Consider the following 6,012-nt stretch of genomic DNA (forward strand, 5'->3'; position numbering starts at 1 on the left):
TTTCCTTGACGCCAAAGAAACACATACCACCATGAAAAAATTACAATAAAATTTAATATCATCCAATCATATCCAATAAAATTTACTCAACCAGTATTAATAATTGACTATAACAGCTTGAATTGGACATTGTACACTCTTACAAATAGATCTGTACACTGACACCCAAAACAACTCCAAAGATCATTGTCCAGTATCAAATAAAGACTAATAATAAACTTTTATAACACCACAATTCTTACTTTATGCAATTCTCAATTCAAACCACATGATCCAATAAATAGCAATTAACGTACAAACAAATGCTACTAAAACATCGTGAGCTTAGAAGAATTCAGAGAAAAGAACCATCAAATTTGAAGTTCTTATGAAGGAGAATACAAGTTACAAGTTTTAATTCCATATTAAAATGAGAAAGATGAACTATTCACGTATTCTTCATCGCAATCTAGTTGGGCGGCTCAAAAATACCAAAAAAATTGTGAAATTTACTTGGAGGTTCAACCAAAATTCCAATCAAATGCACACTTTCCTTGGCGGCTCACACAAAACAACCAAGAAAATGTACAGTTTCCTTGGACAGCTCCACAAAACAGCTAAAGAAATGCTCACTTTCCAGTTTGGCCAAGGCAATTCCAGTTTGGTGTACTGATATAACAATGTTTGACTTCTGCTTGGAAAGTAGTTGCAAAATCAGCTAAAGAGAATATCATCCTTCAATGTACTGCTTCCAGATTTGTGCAACCCGGAATACGAGAGAGAGAGAAAACTGCACATGCATTATTCCTGAATATACATAATGCCGTTTTCACATGTATACTAACCAATGACCTATCCATTGCCTCGGGCTAGTAACAAAGCTTATATAACCCATTAATATAAGCAAAAAGGAGTTTTTACAGGGTACATTTGAATGTTATCCTTTCTTTTTGCATAGTATCTCTACCACAGCTAGCCATCTGCTGAGACTATAATAATGAATGTTGATGCATGCCTCTTATGTAGAGGTCGGAATAAAATTCTTTCATCTAAAAATACAGGTAACGTAGATCAATTCATAGACGTGTATGCGTGGACATACAAACAGATTTCGTCGTGCATGCTCTACCTAGCTAGAGATGCAAGCTGCGCGACACGGCCCTCTCCGGTGTTAAACTAAAAGTTCAATTAGCGCGCAGCGAGGACATGCGTGTCATAATCCAGTCCCCACTTTAGTTATCTTGCTGCCAGGGAACATTTGGTCCAATAGGTGAATTTTCCATGTTTTTGTTTGCCTCCTACTACTTCCAGTTGGAAACATCAAACATATAGGGTCTGATTTGACCACATTACGCATTCAAAACTAAGTTTTGACTAGTGAATATTTCTCTTCGAATACGTTAACGAAAAATTATGAGCATGAGCTTGGCGATATGAAGCCAATGATATCATTCTGCTATCACAAAATCAATATAGTTTATTATTGGCCAAGATTTATCGAAGTAAGCCAACAACTAGTGCAAACGCACATTCACCTACTACACACACGCCCATGTACCCGCCCACATTGTTAGGGTCCTATCGTATATCTCAAAGGAATCGGTGCTCACACAGCCTAAGAGGGGAAGCGTGAATTTGGCAATCTAAACACCATAGGTATACGACTTCCGTTATGTTGCATAAACTATAACATACTATCTAAATGAGTAACTGTAGTTCTTCTGGTGTTTGCATCCAAACCCAAAGTGTTTTGCAACCTATAGGCTAGAGTCAATCCTAGAACCATACTATTCTAAGAAAGTAAAGGCACTCAAGTTGCAAGTATGGAATATGGTAACTTAAATAAATGGATTAGGAATGATGAAAACTCTGCATGATGATTTATTCCGTGGTATTGGTAGGCAAATGTCACCTCTAGTCCACATTGGAGCTCCACCAAGGATATGCTCCTGATCACTAAGTCTCTCCCGATCATTAAGTCTCTCCCGATCAAGGTTTTGAGCTCGCCACAAAGGCTCTCGTCAAACCGGATGAGAAGCTTACTACAAAGGCAAGACTCAACACTCCTCTTCCATTCACCCTGACGCGTCTCCTCCTCGGACCTTCTCCATGAAGGAAGGGCTCTCCTCATCCCCCGCACACGGTTGTTGTCGGTGCTCTGCACTAAGCTGGACGGTCGAAGACACGATGATGAGCCACCAAAGCACCAAGGTACCGGCGTACCAATCTTACAAGGTTGGTTCACTGCTAGAACCACACATAAAGTAGTAACACCTTGCACTCTCTCACTCTAGACCTATGCTAGCACTACAAAATTTCTAAGCTTGTGCTAATTGCTTTGGATGATCACACTTTAGTACTCTTGGTGGCATGGATGCGTTCTTGACGTGTGCCTTGCACTTCAGTGGGCTCTTGCACACTCCTACAATTCCAAATGAGCGAGTGGATGGGGTATAATAGCCCAACACATTAAAGGAGCGGTTACTACAATGGCTAGTCACTAGACTATAATTACAAGAAAAAAAAAGAAATTACGGTGCAGATAGACGTCACAAATGCCGGTACATATCGTAAGATCTGATGCTATAATGCGTGCAACCTCTTGCATTGTTGGATTGAACTAGGCAAATACTTGTCTTGGCGACTCCAAAGGAAGATCTATTATAATAATCTACCAGCAGTTACTTTCGAACACGGCCGCCTTGTCGCTGTCACGGCAATATAAAGATGCATATTACTATCCATGCAATGATTCTCCCGTCCGCCTCTCATGCACATTAGCATTGGGATTGAAAGAGCAAGGAGTCCTTCACGGAGTTGGGATTGAAGACGTGCAATTTGGCCTGACGCACAAAGGAGATGACCAGATGAGAGAGCACTCTACTTTGTATATTTTTCAAGTACAAATTATTTGAGAATATTATTTTGTCTTGTCCTGGAGATTATCTTTGCTTTTATTCAAAGCAATTAGAGGCTTCATCACCAGTACAAAGGGAACACCAGTTTAAAATCACGAAGTGGAGGATGACTTTCCTGGCCAGCATTGTAGCCACCGCAGATGTCGCGATCTTGATCACGGCCTTGACCACAGCCTTCTGATCCATGGAGGATTCCATGCAGATCCAGGTGGAGGAGGAGGAGTCTAAACGCCTAACTGGAGCCTTTTCACACACACCTCCCAACTCTCTCTACCTTATTTTCTCCTCTCCCTTTCTTATCTCGCGCACGCAGCTTCTCTCCCTCCTTCTGCTCTCCCTTTCTTCCAGGCGGGCAAGCGGGCAGGCAGCTCCGGCACGGCGGGTAGCAGCGAGCGGGTGGCCGGCGCGGGCGCGAGTGAGCGGCCGGTGGGCGGGAGGGTGGTCCCATTTTTTTTATTTTTTTCAACCTTTTTAGTCCTGATCGTTAAAACCAACCAGGACTAAAGGTGTCTTTAGTCCCGGATGAATGATCTGGGACTAAAGGATCCCCTTTTATCCCTATCCCGAATAGTTAGTCCCAGTTGTTTTTTCGGAATCTATGTCCCTTACCAACCGGGACTAAAGGTACGTTTTCCACCAGTGTACGAACACCTGCAGTCGGTGTAAGTCCAGTCGGTGCAGTTGTTGTACCAGCTTTATCTTCCACCGGCACTAATACTCAAATCCATATTAAAAATTAAAAGCTAAGTAAACTGAACCAATATAGTACATATAATCGGATTACCAACCAAACATAGTATTATTTGAATCACATTGCTTCACCAAATGAACTAAAAATGTCAACTACATTTGATTAGGACAACCTAGTTCCTTGACTGATATGTAATGGAGATGGTGAGTTTGTTGACACGGTAGAGGATCACCGACTTATCCCACCAGGGGCGCCGTAGCTACAAATTGAGGTCCCGGAACAAAATGCAAAAGGGGGCCTTAATAAAGTTTAGAAATGTGAGCGTGGACGTAGCTGCATACCGTGGAAAGCCGGAAACGCGACGGCCTCGGGGCAGCCCTAGCGCTTATCGTCGATGAACAACAGAAAGAGGCGCGGGAATAATCCAATTTTGCAGCGAGAGAAGCCGAACAGGCAACATCAGGAAGCGTCAGGGGCTAATTCATGCGTGTGTATTGTGGTCTAGTGGGCTTTCAACATGCTGGGCCTTGCATACTTGTGCAGCCTTTTTTTTTCTTTTCTGTTTAATTAAGCTTGTTAATTAGTACTAAATGGAGATTTGGCGGCCCTGAACATGCGCCCATGTTGCACCGACCAGTGTACGGCCCTGTATCCCACCTACTTCAGGCGTGCCCATGGAGCTTATCGACGTCTTCTAATGGGAGGAGAGCATATAAGTTTGTGCGTGCATTTCGAGGTGTCATCTTTCGCTAGTGTGAAAGCGGTAGTATCCAATCTTCTTGGAGATTGTTAGAATAATAATGTGCGGAAGCAATGATTCATCTACCGAGATAATGTATTTAAAATCATAGACATCAGAGGCACGATATTTGTTGACGAGGTTTAGCCGAAACCTACATCCCTGAGGCATAACTACGGGCACTCCTCCCCAAACTGCAACACCGGTCGCTCTAGGGTCCCGGTAATACGCCGCTTCCCCCTACGAGTCTGTCGCCATGTCGTCATGGTTACACCAGCAGTCATCCTCTTATATTTACGAGGAATTCAGGTTACAAGAGTTCAACACGTACTCTACACCCTACCGCTAATACAACTTCAAATCCAAACATAACGAAATAGTACACAATATTTGACATAACTCTAACAGAGATGATCAAAAATTTTCTTGTACACGTTGCCGACACCACTTTAACTCGGAAAAGCCCCATTTGCAGTATCATACCAGCGCGGATGGAACATCGATACCGGTGCCGTTTTGGACCATGGACTCACGCATGATGCGTTGGTGCACCCCAGCCTCAAATTAAAGTCAAACACAACATCTTCTACTAGTATACAGACTCCACGACCGGCGCCAAAGCTGTCCGGCCGTCTGCCCCGGCCGGCCGGTTACGACAATGCACGAGTTCCCCAACGACCCTAGCTAGACTGTCGTACCCCTTCTTCCGATTACCAACGTTTCCGGAGCGTCAAAACATATGTCCCGCGCTACTGCACGGCACCCCGCACACTGACGCGGACAAGAGAACGCCGCCTCAGAACCGCCGCCTGCCCGCGACGATATGCATGCATGGTCGCTTGGAGAGCAGCGGCTGACCGGCGCAGCATGCACGTCCATATCAAAGTCGTCGTCCAGTCAAAGGTTTCTTAAATGCAGGCAGAATGCAGCTGGCAGGCTGCTAGAGTTGTCAGAGTTTCAGACTTTCCACCACGTGAGACACACGTGCTAATTTAATGGAGCTATACACTTGTATAATTAATAATTCCTCCATCCCAAATTATAGGTCATTTTGATATTTTTGGTTCATAGCTTTTGCTATGTACCTACATATATAGTGTATATATCTAGATAAATAGCAAAAGTTATGAATTTAGAAATGTCAAATGATCTACAATTTAGGACGGAAGGAGTACTACGCAAAAATTTTTCTCTTAGGATGAAAAATTTATGGTCATCCCTGCATACCTGCTAACTTGACGAGAAACTTCTTCGTATAAATGCCATTTCCTCATTTACACATCTTGTATATAGCAAACGACTCTCGCATTGAACTTGGCTTCTCGAATATGTGCTCTTCTTGCGTAGATCAATTCAAAGGAGAGCACGCGTGGACAAAATTACGACTTGTTTGGATACAAACGGGTCGGGTCCTAAGTACTAACGGATTTCGTTGTTCATATACCTAGCTGGGCTTGCAGCGTGCGTGTTGATGTTTTGAGAGTATACTTGAATATAATGTCAATTACTCTTCAATTTACCCTTAATCGCTAATGCTACAAATTAATTTGTATTAAAAGATGTTGAAATGTGAATCCATTGATACGATTTTACTCCTTCCATCCCAAATTACTATTTATTTTAAATTTTTTAGAAAAATCATAATGAATAGTAATTTGCGACAGATCGGAGTATGTACTAAGTAT

This window comes from Setaria italica, chromosome I (genome assembly GCF_000263155.2).
Source record: "Setaria italica strain Yugu1 chromosome I, Setaria_italica_v2.0, whole genome shotgun sequence".
NCBI lineage: Eukaryota > Viridiplantae > Streptophyta > Magnoliopsida > Poales > Poaceae > Setaria > Setaria italica.